The 19,371-nt window shown below is 48.0% G+C and overlaps 1 long non-coding RNA gene across 1 annotated transcript; it reads right to left on the bottom strand.

Moving 5' to 3' along the window:
• Positions 1-14,339: 14,339 nt before the first annotated feature.
• Positions 14,340-18,924, bottom strand: LOC140697510 (uncharacterized). The gene is made up of 3 exons (XR_012074647.1): positions 18,597-18,924; positions 15,418-17,740; positions 14,340-15,147 (listed from the first exon to the last, which is right to left on the bottom strand). It is a non-coding gene; the product is annotated as an uncharacterized lncRNA (long non-coding RNA).
• Between the last annotated feature and the right edge of the window lie 447 nt (positions 18,925-19,371).

The raw sequence follows: 19,371 nt of genomic DNA on the forward strand, positions 1-19,371 counted from the left end.
TAAGGAACTCATTGCGATGTTTGTGGTCCTTGGAGATGAGACCGTTTCCCAGAGGATGTAGGTTTCTTCCAGGAGCCTCCCTGCCTTTCTGTAACAGGGCATCGAGCTGGAAAGGGGCTCTGCGGCTTGACTGACTTCAGTGACGCCTAGGGGAACGTCTAAGCCGAGCTGCCCGCAGGACTCTCTGAACGAAATCTCATGATTAGAGAATACGTGGTGCACCTGGGTTTCACTTCGTCTCTCAGGGAAATTTCGAACAACTAGAAAAAAGGAAAAGTCCCGTAGAGGTCGTAGCCCCGAAACACACCCTAACTGCCCGGAGATGGCGTGTTTAATGGGAGAGGATGCGCCTTGCTGGGTGAAGGTTTCCTAGGGCAGCTGGAGACCTGCCCAGAGTTGTGTGGGCATTGGCTGCTTTTGCCTTCCCCACCCCTCCCCCGGGCGCGTGAAGCAGCAGAAAGGTCTCAGCCCGTGACTAACCAGACAGCCGCCCAGCCACACCTGACCTACGCCATTTCTCGAGGCTGAGTCGGACTTTGACCTGAACACGGCAGAATTCCCACCTTCCTTCTCTGAGTCTAGACTTAGGGACCCTCTGTGGGGGCCACTGTGAACACCTGGGCTCAGTACCCCCACCTGGTCAGCTGAACGGTGACTGTCAGCCTTGGTCGCACACCTGCTCCCCGACAGAGCAGGGAGCCCGGGGTGGGGGCCCTTGTCTCCCCAGAGGTGGACAGTGAGGAGATGACTGCATGGGTGGGCGGTTCAGGGCAAGCAAGGGAAGCCGCCTGCAGGCGTGGATGTCGGAGGCGACTGCTGACCAGCCCAGGAGAAGAGCAGTCTCAACTCTGTAGTGTGACTTACCCAGGACCCCAAAACCTCCAGTCTTACTAAGGGCATGTGTGTGTGTGTGTGTGTGTGTGTGCATTTGTGCGTGTGTGTGTAAACCTCAAGTTTACTTATTGATCAAAATTGTTACAAGTTCTCTAAAACGTGTACATCTTGGGCTTTTACGAAGTTTATTTGACCAGGAAATGAATTACTGTAGGAACTCACCCAAAAAGGTATCACATGCTTTGAAACAGAAGGGTCAGTGGTTTCTACTGCTCCAGAGAAGAGACAGCAGGTTGTGTTCAGTCCCCCTTCTTGGGGGCCGAGCCTCTCGGTGCTTGATCCCCGCAGACGTTCTCCCCGACCGGGTCCTCCCCCGAGTCCCTTTCCGGGTTTCTGACGGGAGTCCTTCATCCCTGCCTCACTCTGGTGTCCCCTGGAACCTCCCCTGCATCTCCCATCCTCGCCTAGACCAGTCTTCTCACTATGGGGAAGAGGTCACTGCTGCTCGTCTTGTGACACTAGAGTCAGAGTTTCACTGGACCTAGTTTTCTGCATCCTTGTTTCTGTTTCGGAGTGAGGGGAGGTGGGAGTGGGGTAAAAAAAAGAATTTGCCCTGGAGGCTCCTATAAGAGAAAGAAAGAAAGGTAGTGCGTAAAAAATTCAACCACATCAAGATATAATCTTGCCACACATGGTCCCACTGTGGGTGGAAATGTGCGGAGATATGTGCCTTTGGAAGTGGGAGCATATGTTCAGACATCAGAAATAAGATGTTAAGAGGATACTTCTCATATTAGGGCTCTCACCACAAAACACACACACATACACACACACAAACACACACACACACAGAGTCAAGAACACAAGGAAATTGGGGGAGGTGATAGAAATATTTAGCACAGTGGTAAGTAATAATGATAATAGCACAGGGATATGCATATGTCCAAAGTCACCAAATTGTATAGATTAAATGTATGCAACTTTTGCATATAAGTTATACCTCAGTAAATTTAAAAAAAAAGAAATTACCAATATTCTAGGGCAGATAAACATAGAAACGGTGGAATCAGTAGTGACAGAGCATGAAACAGATCCCCATCACCCACTCCGACAAAGGAACAAAGATCCCTGCCCAGGAAAAGAACCAGATTCACAAAGAACAGCATCCGGGCTGCTCCTTGGGGGGATAAACGAGGTCCACGGGTGCAGCTGAAGTCGATCAGCACGGTTAAGAGCAACAGCTCATTTTTGGTTTGAGTTGTTTGGTTGTTTCTTGTTAAGTCATATGAGCTGCTTATATATTCTGGAGATCCCTCCCACACTGCTGGTGGGAATGCAGTTTGGTGCAGCCACTGTGGAAAACAGTATGGAGATTCTTCAAAAGACTAAAAATAGACTTACCATGTAACCCAAAAATTCCGCTCCTGGGCATATATCCAGAAGGAACCCTACTCCAAAATGACACCTGCACCCCAATGTTCATAGTAGCACTATTTATAACAGCCAAGACGTGGAGACAGCCTAAATGTCCATCAACAGGTGACTGGATAGAAAAGATGTGTATCTTTATACAATGGAATACTGCTCAGCCATAAAAAACAACATAACGCCATTTGCAGCAACATGGGTGCTCCTGGAGAATGTCATTCTAAGTGAAGTAAGCCAGAAAGAGAAAGAAAAATACCATATGAGATCACTCATATGTGGAATCTAAAAAGAAAAACAAAAACAAAAACAAAAAAACAAAGCATAAATACAGAACAGAAATAGACTCACAGACATAGAATACAAACTTGTGGTTGTCAAGGGAGCGGAGGATGGGAAGGGATAGATGGGATTTCAAAATTGTAGAATAGATAAACAAGATTATATGGTATAGCACAGGGAAATATACACAAGATCTTATGGTAGCTCACAGAGAAAAAAATGTGACAATGAATATATATATATATGTTCATGTATGACTGAAAAACTGTCCTCTACCCTGGAATTTACACAACATTGTAAAATAACTATAAATCAACAAAAAATCAATGGCTCAGATACGGGGCAACTCTGAGGCATCCGGATGCCTGGGGAGGGCGGGGCTGAGGAGGCGTAAGGCAGCCAGGAGAGCACTCCTCTGGGGTCTCTGACTGAGGACCCTTCAGTGCCCCAGGACCCCCTCTGCTGGGGGGACGTCCAGTGCTGCCCCTGCGAGCACGGCAGGGACACTGAGACGGGCCCCTTCCTGGAGACGTGGGACCCCTCTGATGGACGACTTTGGCTGGAGGGCTCCCCACTGGCCTCACCAAACTCTCCTTAGGACTTCACCGCAACCTAAGACACTCTCACCTTCCTTTCTCCTGTCTCTTTCCCTGGAGGAGGGGCAGGGAGAGGGGGTCCCCTCCGAGAGCCTCCCACCCTCTTCTCACTCCCTCCACATTTTCTCTCCTGGGCATTTCCCCTAATGCATCTCTTACCTGTTTCATCCTGTCTCAGCGGGTGATGCTCAGAGTACATGGACGAACCTGGGTGATCCTAACAGTGGCTTCATGTGCGCCTCCCTCTGCTAGAATGTAAGCCATGGGGACTGTGCGCCCCTTGTTCATACGGAGAACAGAAGTCAGCCCACGACAGCCCGTAGGCTCCATACGGCCCCATGTCTGGTTTTGTGAGTCCGGCTTTTTGGAGCGCGGCCACCCGTTTGCTCACATGTTGTCCGTGGCGTTTTGTGCTGTATTCGGCTGCTACAGAGACCGTCCCAGGACTGGCAAAACCTAAAATATCCTGTCTCGCCCTTTAGAGAAAACTTGGCTGGCCCTTGGCACACAAAAGTACCTGGCAGGTAGTATCCGCTCAGTAAACAGTCACTCGGGTGTGCAACAGGGTGCCTAGCACAAAATTGGTGCTCCCAGGGGTGCTTTTTATATTTGGCTTGATTGGAAGTGAGTGTGGCCAGACCAGAGAACCAGATCCCTGGTAGTTTGCAGAGTAAAACATTCAGGCACAAGGACGGTGAGCCGTTTGCTGGGGTTGCAAGCAGAGTCCTAGGTGTCTTCACCTGCATGCTTTTCTTGGAAGGAAAGGGAAGAGACGGGGAAGAGGGCGGGGTCCCTGCCTCCTTCTGTTGCCCACTTCATTTTCGTGCTCGTTTTCAAGTCTCAATGCCAATCAAAAGAATTCTCCCTACTTAGAAAATGGGGTTCTTTCATTGCTCTGTACAAGGTGGATTTCCCTGTACCGGGGTTCAGGCCCCCCACCTCTGCTAAGATTTGGAATCTGGATGAGGACTTGCTGTTTGGACTTCGCTCTCCATCATTACCCCGAAATCGATTTTTAAATTGTGCATTAGTCTATTCAGCAGGGAGCATCTGCTTTTTTTGGCCAAAGGCAAAATTGTGAAGTTGGAGAACTTTATCAACAGAGTCCCTGCTTTTCCCCTTTCTTCTTTGATCTTTAAGGCAGGGCTCTTACCCCCTTGCTGAGATTGGGACCCTTGGACACACTGGTAGAGCCTCTAGACCCTCCTAAGAATGACGTCCTTAAATGCAAAAAGAAGAAGGAAACCACGAGGTTCCAAAGGAAAGGAGTTACTGTGTCGAAGGTGCAGTTATCAAAACTTCAAGAAAAGAAATGTTGATACAGTAACATGATTTTTAAATCACGAAGTTGCGGATAATACGTTCAAAGTCATGCTAAGAGTAAATAATATTCCAGGACGTTGGGGTCAGTGTTCCACAGAGTGACGGTCAACAATCGGGGACTTCTAAGGGTGGTGACGTCACAGTGCTGCTTCTGCAGCAGGGCTGTCGTCTGCATTCACAACTGAAGGAGATGCTAAATTTCAGTTAGTGGTGGAGGAAATAAAGATGCAATTTGACCCCCAGATTATTTCACAGGCCCCCCTTTTCCACACCAGTGAAGCTTCCTGGGCATTCTCAGGGCTGCTCTTTCCCTTAGAAAGTATACCTGATTTAAGCTTAGGGTGAGTTTAAACCCACACAGCTTATCACCCAAAGAGAGGTACCATTTAAATTGTATCTCTCAATCATAAGGGAGGTTTTATGTTCTTTTTAAAGAAATTTCTGTGGCAGCCCCTGAAATCTTAGCAGTGTGTGCTGGAGAGTCCCTTTATGCCCGCAAGTCGCCTGGATTTGCATTAGTCAATTTGCCCATAGCTAGCACACATTCTGAAAGCTGGTGAGACAGATACAGAATTGTAAAATTTGCAGTGACTGTGTCAGGCAGTGGCAGACTACAGTCGCCCCTTTGCAAAATAATTCGTGTAGCATCATGGGCATTTGTCTTCTGCATTGCCTCAGTCTCTTGCTTTTAGGTGCACTTATTACTAAGGAGTTGTTCTAATGGAGCATCGTATTGTTATTGTTGATAAAATAATAATGATCTTTTGCAGTCACTATGCATCTTTCTTTGTCCCCTGACTTTGTTTGCACAGGCAAATTAAAGGAACAAATTGCCATTTAGTGCTTTCCCACCTCTGCAGTGAAAAATCAGCAGGAGAGCGCGAGCTCAGAATGAGCAGCGAGGAGATGCTAACGGGTTACGCAGCTGTGCAGATCGCAGGACGCTTGACAAGATGAGCGACTGCTGCTGCTCTTTCAGTTTAGACACAGCTCGTGGAACTCAGGAATGGACATTAAGGAAAATATTTAAAATAGAAAGAAATGTCTATAATATTTTCCTTCTCCAGACTGAGCCATTTCTGGGAAAGCATAATTACTAATAAATTTACAAACCCTGTGTTTCACTTACCCGGTGACCATTTTCCTCCCTTCTCTTTCTGCCTGGCAGATACCTTTCCTTCCTCCCAAAACATGAGATTGTAGGCACTTAAACTTGTGCTGGTCCTTGATGTGAAGAGGATGGGGGGCTGAGAGTATCCTGACCAATATCAGTCCGTAAAGCCAAAGCCAAATGAACCCTGAGTATGACACATTCATGTAACGCAGCACGGGTAGCCTTCACATCTAACATTATAGGATTCTAATACAATCTTACAGAATAATAATGGAAAATAGAAGGTTGGATTGCAATGATCGCTGAGAGCAGTAGAAACCCTGGGAATTACTATGTGCCAGGCTTTCAACAGGCATTAGAGATGCAAAGGTGGAGAAGTCATCTCCTGCCCCCAGTGAGATCAGAGCGCAGTGAGCTAGGCAAACAGTAATCTGTATGTTGGAAGACTGTGTGTTGAGTTCTTTGAGAGAGAGAAGCACAGAGGGCTAAAGCAGCAAAGAGGAAGTTTACAGAAGGCTTCCTAGCGCATATGGTACCTGAAGGAGTTACAGTGAACTGGAAGGCACCCCTCCCATCTGTCTCCCGTCATATTACACCACGGGGAACTGAGTTAAGGGGCTCTGTGCACAACAAACACTGTTCTCCCAACCAGAGACCTGCTTCCTCTCAGAATCAACCAATCAACTAATCAATCAATCAGTCTCCCTTTCCCTTGCCCCCATCCGTTCATCTGCGAATTTAACAACTGCACGGTGCTAAGTCATGTTAACAGAGAATTACTGACCCTGAAGCTGGATCTAGAGAAAGTGCCCCGTGGTTCTGTGAGAGCTGCGTCAAAATGTCAGCCAGGGTAAGGTACAGAGAGGCCTAAAATTCACCCCATCGAAGCATTGGAAAGAGACAATGAGGAACATGGAAAAGAGACAGTATTTGGAGAGATCATGGAAGAGAGGGGAATTCTCTGTAACCACTGAAGGCCAATCTCCAGGAACAGGAAGCCTGAGAAACCTTGAGCAGGAGAAATAAGCAGAAGGAACGTACAACTCGGTACGCCATAGCGAGCATGCGGAGCGATGTGGACCAGAAGTCCACCTTGCAGAGAGAAAATAGATTTTCTACAAAAGAAAAGTAAGTAGGCTGACAGCTGGCTTGTCAACAGCTTAACCAGCAAATAGAGAGAATTTCTCAGTTGATAACTCTTTGTACAACAGAACTATTTTTCCAGAATGAGGACAAAATAAAAACACTCACTAACCAACAAAAAACTTACACTAAGAGAAACTTACGAACGGGGTTCCTAAAATACAGGTGGGTCTGGGATAAGATAAGGAGTTTTCTCCAGGATGTAAGTCAACAGACTGCATCTTCCTCTGGGAATCTTGCTGGGGTAAACGCACTGGTTGTCCTGCATGGGGTTCTTGGTGATGAAGCCGATTTGCATTCTGGATCAAGCTCCTTGTCAGGTTGTGAACTAACTGTTTCCAGGCCAGTGCTGACACGTGCACCACATGTTGAACGATGGTGTTCAAAGGATGTACTCCAGGAAAAAAGAAAAAACATCTAAAAAAGTTCACCAAGTAAAAGTAATCATCAGGAAAAAAAGGCAGACAAATAACCAAATCTAAAAAGAACAATAAGTATATTTCCAAAAAGAAACTGATCTTTGAAGTTAGGAACTTGACAGGACAATAGTCACAAATGGGCAATCAGACCAAAAGCATTATAATTGGCTTGATGTCTAACTATGTTGGTTGCCCTTTAAGGCTTTTCAAGGTAAGTACACGTGTTAAAAGTCTTAGCGCTACAGAAAGATATAGAAAAAATAACATCCAGACTACTAGAAGAGAAAACTGAATGAAGAAATACAGACAACAGAAAACAGATCTCAATCACTCCAAATTAAGTAAAACAGGAGAAAATTGAGAAATGCAGAAAAAAAGCAAGACAAATAAAAAGAAAAAAACAATTTGGAAAAAATGAATTCAAACTTTCAGTGATCTCAGTATTGACCCAAACTGTCTAGTTAAAGCTGTAAACATAAGAATGCAGAAAACTTGAAGCCAAAGGAGGGGAAAAGTTGTACCAAACACTGATTTACTTCTATTTAGAAAAAGCTAATAAAATAATAATATATACAACAGGTAAAAGTACATTGACATCAGAGAAATATATACGCTAAGAGGGTGGAAAACATCTTAAAAATAAAGATATTAATTATATGTTCATGGTTTGCTTCACGAAGAAGATTCAGCAGTTTTAAAAGTGTATCTACCTAATTCTATAACTTCAAAATATATAAAAATAAATATATACAGATATAAAATTTCAAAACAATAGAAATTAATGACAAATCCATCATAAAACCAAGCTATGCTCGCAACTGGTAATGGACCAAGGACACCAGCTCATGTGCTTGCATGTCGGTCGTGGGTATAAACCAAATGCAGAGAGTCTTCTCAGGAAAGGAAGCATAAGGGGAGAAAAAGGGAGCAGCTGTTCTCCCCTGTTCAGAAAAGAATAAAGAGTTTGAAGTGCAGAAATGAAAGCCTCTTTCCTGTCATCCTAGGGCTTCACCTTAGAGCATGGCCATCTCAGGTGAATGTCCCGTAGAGCCGGGGAGGTAGCTTTCATGCCTCCAAACTTCCTGACCTGCACCGCCGTGCTCCTGTCTGAATGTCTAAGGTGCTCTCCCAAATTAAACGCCAGCTGCTACTGGGAATGGTTATGGATCAAGAAGTTATCAGCCATCAACACATTTGCGTGTATGCGTGAACTTGCTGAGGGAAGCACACCCAGAGTTCCAGCCATCAGGATAGAAAGAAGGAAGAAGAGGGAATCCAAGTATGACCAACTCCTTGAAATCAGGGAGCCACTCATGGTCACTCGAGTGTCCCTCATGTTTTATGAGTAATTCTTAGAGGCAATTTTTCCTTCCCTTAGATTCCTTCTTTAATCAAGCCTTTTGCCAATACTTGGCTGTTTAGTAATGTTTATTATGATCATGTACCAGATAATCTGAAGTCAAGAGTGAGGACCACCTTTGCGTGGCTGCCGTGTATTCCCCTCTGACCATCAGCTGCACTTACTCCTGCCTCCGTGGCTCACTCAGGAAGACCCCAGGGTCTTAAATCCTTACCCACATTCTTTCTATGTTTTCAAATGTTATGCAATTTTCACAGCCAAAGCCAAATTCCCCTTTTTCCGTGTAGCCCTCCGGCTCAAACAGAGCTCTCCCTTTGCTGAGTTGAGCCAGCATTCACAGCCCTCAACATGTGCACACACTCTGTTATGGTCTCCCGTCCTACTTCCATAAGCTTCCGTTGTGGGTTCAAGTTTCAGGACAGGACTTGTGTTTAACACTTCCCTTACATCAGCCACAGGGAAAGGTGCTGGCTGACTGATTCACTGCTGTATTGAGGGAGAGAGCAAAACGAATGAGATCACATTTCTTGGATTCTTGTAGCTTGGAAATTCAATGATTTTATGACAAGAGATCTGAATTTCAAAAAGGCGAATTTTAAAATTGATTTTGAAATCATTTAATTCTATAGCTCTTTCTTCAACCCCAATCTGCTGAGTTACACGGTATTTCAGTCTCTGTGAAAATAGTGCACTTCAGCAACCCTACCAGGTAAGATCCATTATTAACTTTGTAAGAAAAGATTTGTTCCCAGTCCCCCCAGCTTAGTTTTGTAAATCATCATCACAATCAACTTTGAAGTCCCCTTCTGTCAAGTGATCCAGGCATAATGTAATGAAGGCAGATTTGGAAAGACTTGGGGAAACTTTTTCTCCTTTCATAAGAGGATCATTCATTATCTTTGTCTTTGGCTCACAAGAAATACTTTGGGAGAGCTAAATGAGGAATGTGGACACTTTGCCATAAAGCACCGAAAGATAATACAGAACAAAATACAATATGTCAATTATATGAAGGGAAGGAACAAACAATAAGAAAGATGGCTTTTCGCTGCAGCCTAATAGAGCTTCACAGATACCACTGCAGCAAAACACAGATGAACTCATCGGCACCTGCCGACACGCGGAATGACAGTGACATCCCAGCCACTCCGAAATCTTGTTTGAAGGAAGACACCTGGAGAAAAAGAACCCCGGACATAGATCAGCCTCTTTAAGAGCACACGGGTAGCTCTATGTAAATATGATAAAATCGTTTCAGTACCCACTTAGCTTCTCTTCGCTGCTCCCAGTGCTAGTGTCTCACGTGGCCCTTGGCCTCTCAGATGCCCAACCACTTCTTAGTCAGTTATGCCTTTGGCCTTCGGGTTAGCTACGCACAGCGGTCCAGGACCCACTCTACCGGCAGCACCAGCTACATCCTCACCAGCAGCTACCTATCCGTCTATCTGTCCATCCATCCGTCTGTCCATCCATCCATATTGTCATGTATCTAATGGTAGCATCCAGGCGTATATATCCATGCACAGGGGCTACCCTGTTATGATGCCACTCATCTGGGGAAGGAGGAGGAAGATAAAGGAGCATCTTGTGCTTCTGTCCTCTTCATCCTCAAATCTGGAAAGGGGTGACTGTCGGAAGTCCTCGTTTGACTTGATAAGACAGTTCTCAGCTGCTGGAGGTGTTACTGGGGGGGTGATGGGGTCTTTCCTCCACTCCGTCCCCCTGCACCCCAGAGACGACCCTTGGGTCTGTCTGTGCTGAAGCCCCCGCCTTTGTACACAGGGGAGTGCTAGAGGGGAAACAGGGCAAGGCCCCAGGCAAAATGCCCAAATCTCTGGGCTCTAGTCTTGACTGTGAGCCTCATCAAGTAAATAACTCACTTTTATTGTTCCTAGTTCTTAATTTTCTCATCTGTAAAATGGGCTAACAATCACTCCTCTAACTCACAGGGCTAACGCATCAAGTTAATTCTACAAGAGGCTAAGCCTCGCACCCGTGATGTATGACACAAACGCACACCTTGGGCAGAGCCTTCAGAGGGCACGTCGCAGAGCCAGGCAGGGTGATTTCCAGGACGAGGAGCACAGGCGTCCTGTTTCTCTCTGTCTCTGTCTCTGTCTCTGTCTCTCTCTCTCACACACACACATGCGCACACATACACTTGTATGCTGTTACTCCTTTATACCATGACTCCAGACTCTGTATTCACCTCACTTGCCCTGTCTCTTGGCGTCTCCTCTCCCGGCTCTGTGTGTGCCTCGGGTCCCGGGCAGCAGGCATCCCCCTCCCGTCCTGAACGGCTCCCTGTGTGACCGCTGCTCTTCCCACCCTGAGTATCAGCCACCCCTTGGGTTCGGCCCCATCGTTACCTGTACCGTAGGTGAGATCCGATGATGACGGTAAAGGTGACACTGTCTCACTCACCAGAAACAGTCCCAGGTGCCCACTGACCACGCATGAAAGAAAAATCTAGCAGTCTCAAACCTATGATTGCCGATTCTGACGCATTTGGTGACGGACATGCAGCCCGTGCTGCTGGCCTTTCTCTAGCGACGCAGGCGTACCGAACTGCGTCAGTTCCGACAGCAGAGCCAGGCTGTTACCACTGAGCTCATTTGAAGGAAAAAAGAAAATGAGTCTTTAAATTTGTTTTTATTCTAGATCATTTCTTAGGATTAAAAAACTAACATTTGTTTACTGGCGCCACCACGATGATAACAAAATAAGGAAGCTGTTGAAATGCTAATGGGGCAGATAATCGTGTGTCAGGAAAGCAGCTTGCAGTGGAAGAGCTCAGCTCCGGTCTGGGGCGGCCACTATTATGGGGCTTTGTTACCGGGTTTTAGAGGGTCTCTTTGTTTAAAGATAATCCAGAAATAATGAATTTAGAGCTCAGATGCACTTTAAGAACATTCCCATGACTATTTGACAAGGCTCTTAAATGCTAATTACACGTAATTTATGTGTAAGTTTACCCACTGGAGGATTTGCAGTTCAGCACTGTGCTGAGTTTTAGAATCAGCAGGCTCTGCTCTCCCAGGATGCATCCCAGGTTATTAAATACCTGAATCCCTTCCTTCCTTCCTGGCTTGCTCTGATTTGTTCGTTCATTCAGGTGAATGTTAGTGAGCACTGCGGTGGACCCGCCGTAACTGGAGGACCCTGTAACCTCAGGACAGTGTTCTGAGAGGTGCAAGGAGAATTACAAAGCTCCGTGAGCCCCTCAGGGAGGGAGAGGAGGCAAGGAGCCCAGGTCTGGTGATACAGGGGAAGGGAGACCCTGTCCCAGGCCTCTGCTGAAGTGTGAGTTCTTGGCTTTGCGCCAGAAAGAATTCAAGAGTGAGCCGCAGCTGAGTGAAGGCAGATTTATTCAGAGAGATACACACTCCAAAGACAGAGTGCGGGCTGTCTCAGCAGGCCGGGAAAGGCCACGAGGTGTGGGGATTGTGTGCTGAGTTTAAAGAAAAGTAGAGACACACTCCAGAGACGGAGTGTGGGCATCTCACTCAGGAGGGCGCAGCCCGAGGTGCGAGGTTGCTAGATTTTGGGGCTCAGTAACTTCCTGTGCTAACAATGGGGAGGATTATTCCAACTACTTTGGGGAAGGAGCTGGGATTCCCAGGACCTGGGCCACCACCCACCCTCTGTCCTTTGATGGTCAGTCTTGAAACTCTCCTGGCCCCTGTGGGAGCGCCGTTTAGCAGACACTGTGTTACAACGAGCGTATAATGAAGCTCAAGGTCCGCTGGGAGCTGACTCTTCTGCCATCTTGGTGCTAATGCTGTGTCACTCTTTTAGTGGCTGTGTCCTGCCCCCTTCCCTCCTGTGTCACTGGAAGGTCAGGAGCGCTCCAGGAAGTACGAACAGGAATCAAGCAGTGGCTTTGAGAGCAAGGATGAGGGCCAGTGGGCACTGTGGCCTCAAGCACAGCCAAGATCTGGCAAAGAAGGAATATCCTGGCCCGCGCGTAGTCCCACTCAGCTGCACGGAGATCACCAGGAGAATCCTGCAGAGGTCAGAGACGGAAGCGGAGTCATACCAGAGACCCGATTAGAGTGCGGGATTTTAGCCTGAGAACAACAGGCGGGGGTTGAGGGAAGGGCTGCTTTTGTGTTAAAATACAAAGCACAGGAGGGACCTGTCTGCGTTGGGGAAGAGTGACTGGAGGAGGAGACTGAAGCCAAGATCCCCTGTGAGGAATTGAAACACCAAGGCAGAGGAGTCAGGATGCTGGAGGATGGGGCTTAAAAACACGAATCAGAGAAACAGAAAGATGGCGGAATCGTCAGGACTTAGCAATCAGAAGCAGAACAGAGAAGGCAAAAGGAATCGAAGATGACTGGGGGTGGCACAGACCACGAGGCCAGTCCCCGAGGCAGAAAAAGCAACAAGGCGGTGAGGGGTGTAAGTGTGGGGGAGGCAGCTTGGAGGTGCTCTTAGGATCTCGAAGAGGAAATGCCCACCAGGGCGCTGAAAGGGGCCTGAGCCGAGATGGGATCGTATTCAGGACTCCTTGTAGATCACTGATGCCCTGTGAGTGGGCCTGGTTGCCCAGGGAGACCGAGTGAGAACACAGGAGAACTGGCATCAATCAGGTACTGGACCACGAGGAAGAACCTCAGAAACGGGCTGGAGGGGAGGCGGGGAAGCCAAGAGTGTCGGAGCCTTTGAATCCAAGAGAAGAGAGCGGCGGCCGGGTCAGCCCAGTGAGAGGACGGGACTGCGCGAGGTCGAGGGGCTGGCGGCGGCTGCTCCCAGCACCTGCGCTCCGTCTGCTCTTCCTCCCGGGCTCGCCAGACTGCGTTCTCAGCCCGCTGCACTTGTTTTTAAAACATTTTTAATTGAAGTCTAGTCAGTTTACAATGTTGTGCTAATTTCTGGTGCACAGCGTAGTGATTCAGTTATATAGATACAGATACATTCTTTTTCATACTCTTTTTCATTGTAGGTGATTACAAGGCAGTGAATACAGCTCCCTGTGCTGCACAGTGGAAGGTCCTTGTTGTTCATCTATTTTATACACAGTAGTCAGTATCTGCAAATACCAAGCTCCCGTTTGTCCCTCCATCCCCACCTTTCCCTCCGGGTAACCACGATTTTGTTTTCTGTGTCTGTGAGTCTATTTCTGTTTTGTAAATAAGTTCATTTGTCTCATTATTTTTTTAGATTCCTCATATAAGTGATGTCATGAGGTGTGTGTCTTTCTCTGTCTGGCTCACTTCATGTGGCAGGACGGTCCTCCAGGCCCATCCCTGTGGCTGCAGGGTCAGCCCGCTGCATTAGACAGGAGCCATCTGGCTCTCTGGGCGACGCGCCCCTCTGAGACCCCTGGCCCCGCACCGTTCTCCCAGGAGTCACCTTCCACTCTCTGCTTCCCAACCTGGGACGACCTTTGTTAATGAAAACTACTGCAGCCGTATCAGCAGACAGGGGAAGCTGCGGCCAGCAGCCACCAGCTGCCCCTCACCTCCTGACAGCGAGCAGAGGGCACTCCGGAGGGAGACCAGCAGGCTGCCTGCTGCCCAGCCCTCAGCCGCTGCCGCCACCCCCAGCGGTGCCCCCTGCGGGGACTCAGGATGGAAAGCACAGGACATGGCCCTAGACAGCTAGGTGCAGATCAAAGGAAGGATTTCAATGAGCCCACAGAAAAGTGCAAAATTCCTTAACCTGAGATGTCTGGCTTTCTTAAATTAACAGTCATCTTTTGATGTTCTGACTACCTCATCTTTGCTGCAAAGACTCCTGTATGTCCTGGCTTGTCCTTTACCTCTTCGGGGCAGTCCCTCAGAGCTGTCTGAGAGCCTGCCTCCTGGGCTTGAAGTCCTCAGAAAATCTTACAAATAAAACATTATTCTCAACTTTAATGCTGAGCATTTTTTTTCAGTTGACACCTTGGAGGGCAAGCAGGGAAGATGGTGGCTTCATGAGACGGAAGGGGCCTGGGTCCCTGAGCAGGTGGAGCAGAGCCCCTGCCCCCCACTGGACTGTGTTGTAAGGAAACGAAAAGGTCTTCCGTTGCCTTAAGCCACTGGGATCTGAGGATTGTCTGTACAGAAGTGGGCACACTCTGGCTGACACAGTGCACGCTGGATTTAGCCATGAGCAGTGTCACCTCTGGTGGCATTTGGTGGTAGCCATTTCATGATGAAGACAGAACTGGAAGTCAAGAAATTAGAAAAACCAACTCGAGAAGCTTAACTCCGGAAGCAGCGGAGGACAGGAAAGCTCGGCCGGCAGCTGTGCACCAGGGGGAGCGCGTGTTGGAAGAAATCTGTGCACTTTGTCTTCTGCATCCGGTTTGTAAACCTCCTCTGCTGGGCCAGGGGAATACATTTGCCTCAAAGAAATTTCAGATGCAGAGAGAGAGAAAAAGAAACAGTGTTCAGCTTTTGACATTCAGAATGGGATTTTAGAGTCTCTGGGCTGACTTGTTTTGTTCATAGTGAGAAAACAGTTTTCAAAGCCAGCTTTTGTGGAGAGAGAAACAAATAATTCAGAGTTGCAAAGCTCTGTTTTTTCATACCAAGGGCCTCTGCCTGACAACGTGACCATCACCGTTACTCCAGACCAAAGGCAGCCGCAGGCCCCGGGAGAAAGCACTGCAGAGAGGTGGTTCCCGATGAAGAGACTTCAGGTGCCCTGGAAGCTCTCCTAGGAGTAAGTCAGAACTAACGTGTACCCACAAATACGTCGATATTGAAATGTTTTAAACCAAACTACAACACAGAAATCTAAAACCCTATCTCGAATGCCTAGGGACAGCATCAGACACACAGTCATCTACACCCAAGCAGGAGAGAAACAGGCTGCGCCGAGGGCCACGTTCTCCCCTGGGGGACGGGCGTGGCCTGGGCAGGGGTGGAGTCAGACCGAACTGAGAATTGCTTCTGAAAATACCGACGCCTAAACCCTTTATCTTACCCCTTCTTTTTGACACTCCTGGTGTTGACTCTCCTTCATCGTTCAAACAACTTGTGCTTTACTCTTCCAGGTCCTCAGCCCCACAGTGTCCTTCCTCGGGGAATTTCTCAGGACTCTGATGAGACGTTTTCCAAATCCGATGCTCTTGTTTGGAGACGAGCATGCAGCAGAGCTGCTGTGCAGACCCGCCTGGCGCGAGCATTTGGTCATCGGTAAGTGCAGCATGTGGGACGTGATGCCTTTGCACGGGTCACAGGGAGTCTGAAATTTCATGATTCTTTATTTTGAGTTTAATATCGCCGTCTTCAGGCATTGTTATGGCTTTAGTGGGGGTGGATGGACGAGGCAGACACTGGTCCAGGGATGCGGGGATACTGAGGGCAGCGCTGTGGGGGCTACCTGTCCCGAGGGCGGGAGTCCCCCAGGATTAGACCTTGGTCCAGCTCTCCCCGAGCAGCCCTTGTCCGGCGTCCTCCAGGCTTCCTGTCTATCCTCCGGAGAGGTCTTTCCTCTCCCTTGTCCACCTTGGCCACGCCTGACGTCCTGGGGAGGAGTGCTTACGACCTTGTAGGATGCTGAGTAATTTCTCGCCCTGCTTTCTGCTCCGGCAAAGTTGGGGAAGCAGCTGTGTGTTTTCTGGCTTAACTGTCAAAACCCTTCACTGTTCAGTCTCTTTTACACTGCGGTTCAATCACACTTAGACTCCAGATCTGTTTGCTCCACTCAGTTCTTTGAACAGGTAACTGTACCGAGAATTATCTAAATTAAACTTCCCTGGTAACACCCTGATAAATGTACCCAGTAATAACCCCACGCATCAGGCTCTCGTCCTTCCCAACCGACGACCCCGTGGCGGCTGGCTTCCGAGGATACTGTGTGCAACGATTTTAATAAAACGTTCGTCCCAGCGTAGCGTGTCCTGCATCAGTCCTTTTCCTCCAGGCGCCCACTGTGAAGTTGTTGTTTTAGATTCTGATGTTGTCCTTTCCTCCCTTGCTTGCTTTCTGCAAAACCCACCTCCTGGCTTAAATGTACGTATTAGGGTAGGATGGCTGCTGTGACCGACCATCTGAAGTGTCAGTGGCTCAGTGTGGTAACCGTGCGTCTTCCGTTCACGTAAACTCCAGTGTAGACGTTCCTTCTTGGGGTGACTCAACGTGGGAGAGCGAGACGCTCCTCCTCGCTCTTGTGACGCCCTGGCTCCGAGGCCTTGGGGTCCCGTGTTGGATCCTGTGCCGTCAACCGCCCAACAGGCCGAGAGAGAAAACCGCGCATCCTCTGTGTTTGTTCTTCTCAGCGTCTGCGGGGTGAGTGTGGTCTCTTCCAGTAATAACCGTCTTTCAGTACAGTAATAATAAGCTTAGTATCTGTTGCTTAGATTCTTTTGAAACACAGGAGGCTGTTGGGAGAGACAGCATAGTTTTCATCAATGAGGACAAATGGGGCCAAATGGATTCTGGGAGCCTCGGAAGAGCACGTGTGTGGGGGCTGGGGGGTGAAAATGAATTTAAGAGGTTAAAAAAAGAGTCGTCTTGAAGTCATGTGACTTATTTCAGTGTTTCTCGGAAGAGCCGTAATGACTGCAGAAGTACAGAGAAATATAGACGTGAGTTGGTGTAGACGATATGGAAAAGCAAGTTCTTTACGCTTACTGTTTGTTAAATTCCTTCTAACTTTAGTATTAATGAGAACTTATTAGTACTCGTGTAGGGAGATGGGGCACCACGACAGACAGGCTTCACACGCAGCATAAATGGATGCTAATGACTATGTATTTAATATAGAAAATTTACGATGTCAGCTGACGTCCTTAAAAATCAGTGTAGATTTTCTCCAGTAACCAAACTGAGTGAGAGTGGTGTATCTGTTCAGCAAAAGGTCCCACAGTCATCGCAAGAATGGTCATGCAGGCACCATGAGCAGTTTCACAGTGATCTTGGTCATAATTACAGAGCACACACAATTGAATATCCTCCCTGTTTTTCTGTTTTGTGTGAAATCCACATTTTAACCTACACAAAGGGAAAGTGCATCTAAGTACAGCAAGGGGACCCTAGGCTCTCTCATCGGTGGCTGGCATTTAACCACCTGGGGAGTTTTCCCAGTGGAAATGGCAAAGCGAGTTGATGAGAAGTGGGGTGCGTTCCTTGAGGTCATTCATTTCTCGCATGATCTGGGTAGAACATGTTTCCCCTTTGTTGTTGCAGTTGTTGTTTGCAACTGAAACGTGGCTTGGACTTCCCAGTGATTATATATTTTCGAGGTTCTCATGTCAGCATTGTCTAGACATCTTGGGTACCGCCGAGTAACTGGGTTCAGGGACCTGAAGATTGGAAAATTGAGTTTAGTGATCACATCAGCACAATCTCAAGGGCACCTTAGTCTATCTGTTTGAGAAACCTCTTCTCAAGTGACCCTAAGACATCCCGGGTTTAGATGTGTCAGTACTGTTGGGACTTCACATAAGGCCAAGAGCATGTCAACTGTCTACGTGAAAGAATGAGGGGCTGATTGACGAAGACCGTGGGGAGCTGATACCCAGCCCTCCCCCTCCCATCTGTCCCTTGTCCCCGCCATCACACATATGCGTACACATGAGTTCACACGCACATCGGGCTTGACGGATGTCTTGGCCTCCAATCGTCGCTGAGTGCTTTTATACGTCCCAATCAAACCCATCTTCCCCCTCAAGGGCGGTCAGGAAATCAAAGTGCAACTGACCCCAGAAGACATGTCTGTGATATTGGCAGGATATGGGCATTTTGAATGTTCTCTCCAGGTTGTATGCTTTAGTTTCTAATGCTCATCAGAAGAGTGATCACAGTAAAATCCTAGACCATTTTGTGACCTGTATAAATGCTCCAGAAAGTATACACAAATGAATGTATGCAGCCTAGAACCCATTACATAACTGCTTCCCAGACTAAGATCTCTTGAGTTCTAAGGGAGTATTTACTTGTTATTTGCATAAACCCAATATACTTTCTGACAAGTCCATTTCTTCTCATTACCCAGCTGCACAACTTTGTTACGCTGATCAGACAATGACGAGGAAAAATCACGGCCAGGAGTTAGATCTAAATACACACCTCCCTCTTCCATGACAATAAACTCCTCCTCATTTCATCTGTGTACTTAAGTAACACCCGTCTCCAAAAAATGAGTAAGAAAATATTCACCTCCTTTCTGTATCTCACACACAGATTTAACCAATAAAAAAGAACACCAACAGTGTGAAATCTTTTGCCTTTTGGTCTTTCTTCACAGCTGGGATGTCCTCAGACATACAGCTACAAGCATCGATTCGAAAGTGACTTTCTCTTTGACTTTCAACTGAGAAAAAAATCTTAACTGAAAAAGTCTTTGTGGAGCCTCCTCGTGGTCGGCATTTTCTGGTTCCACTTAAGCTTGACCGATCTCTGGGTGGGGAATTCCTCCAACGCGTGTATCGCGGAGGGTGCGCGGCCGTGACTGCAGCCTCGCGGAGGGAGCGGTGTTAACGCGAGGAGAGGCCGCCCTAGAGCGCAGCGCCCCCTGCGGTGGGGAGCGTAACTGACTGAAGGCGCGCGGTGCCCCTCTTGGCCCCCCCCCCCACCCCGGCTCTGAAGGCGCACTTCCCGCACCCACTCCCACCCGATACTGAGCACGGTGGGGGTTAAAAGGCAGGCCGGTTTGGGCAAAAAAATGGGATTCTCCTTAGGGGCCTCTGGCTGGAGGACACAACGTCAGCCTAGCCAAGCAGTCCTTGGAGCTTTGCTCGTAGGGTCCAGACGTCCTCCTCCCCCTCCCCTTACCAGGTGTCAGACCAGCTCTCCGCCGACTCCTGCACCCTCCGCCCCCTGCAAACCCAGTGTCATCTTGGTGTCTGCTTCTCTGCTTAGCTGAACTAACGTCAGCAGACTTTGAGTAAAGCAGGTTACCCTCCATGAGGTGGGTGGGCCTCATCCAATCAGT

Source organism: Vicugna pacos, chromosome 7, assembly GCF_048564905.1.
Source record: "Vicugna pacos chromosome 7, VicPac4, whole genome shotgun sequence".
Lineage (NCBI taxonomy): Eukaryota > Metazoa > Chordata > Mammalia > Artiodactyla > Camelidae > Vicugna > Vicugna pacos.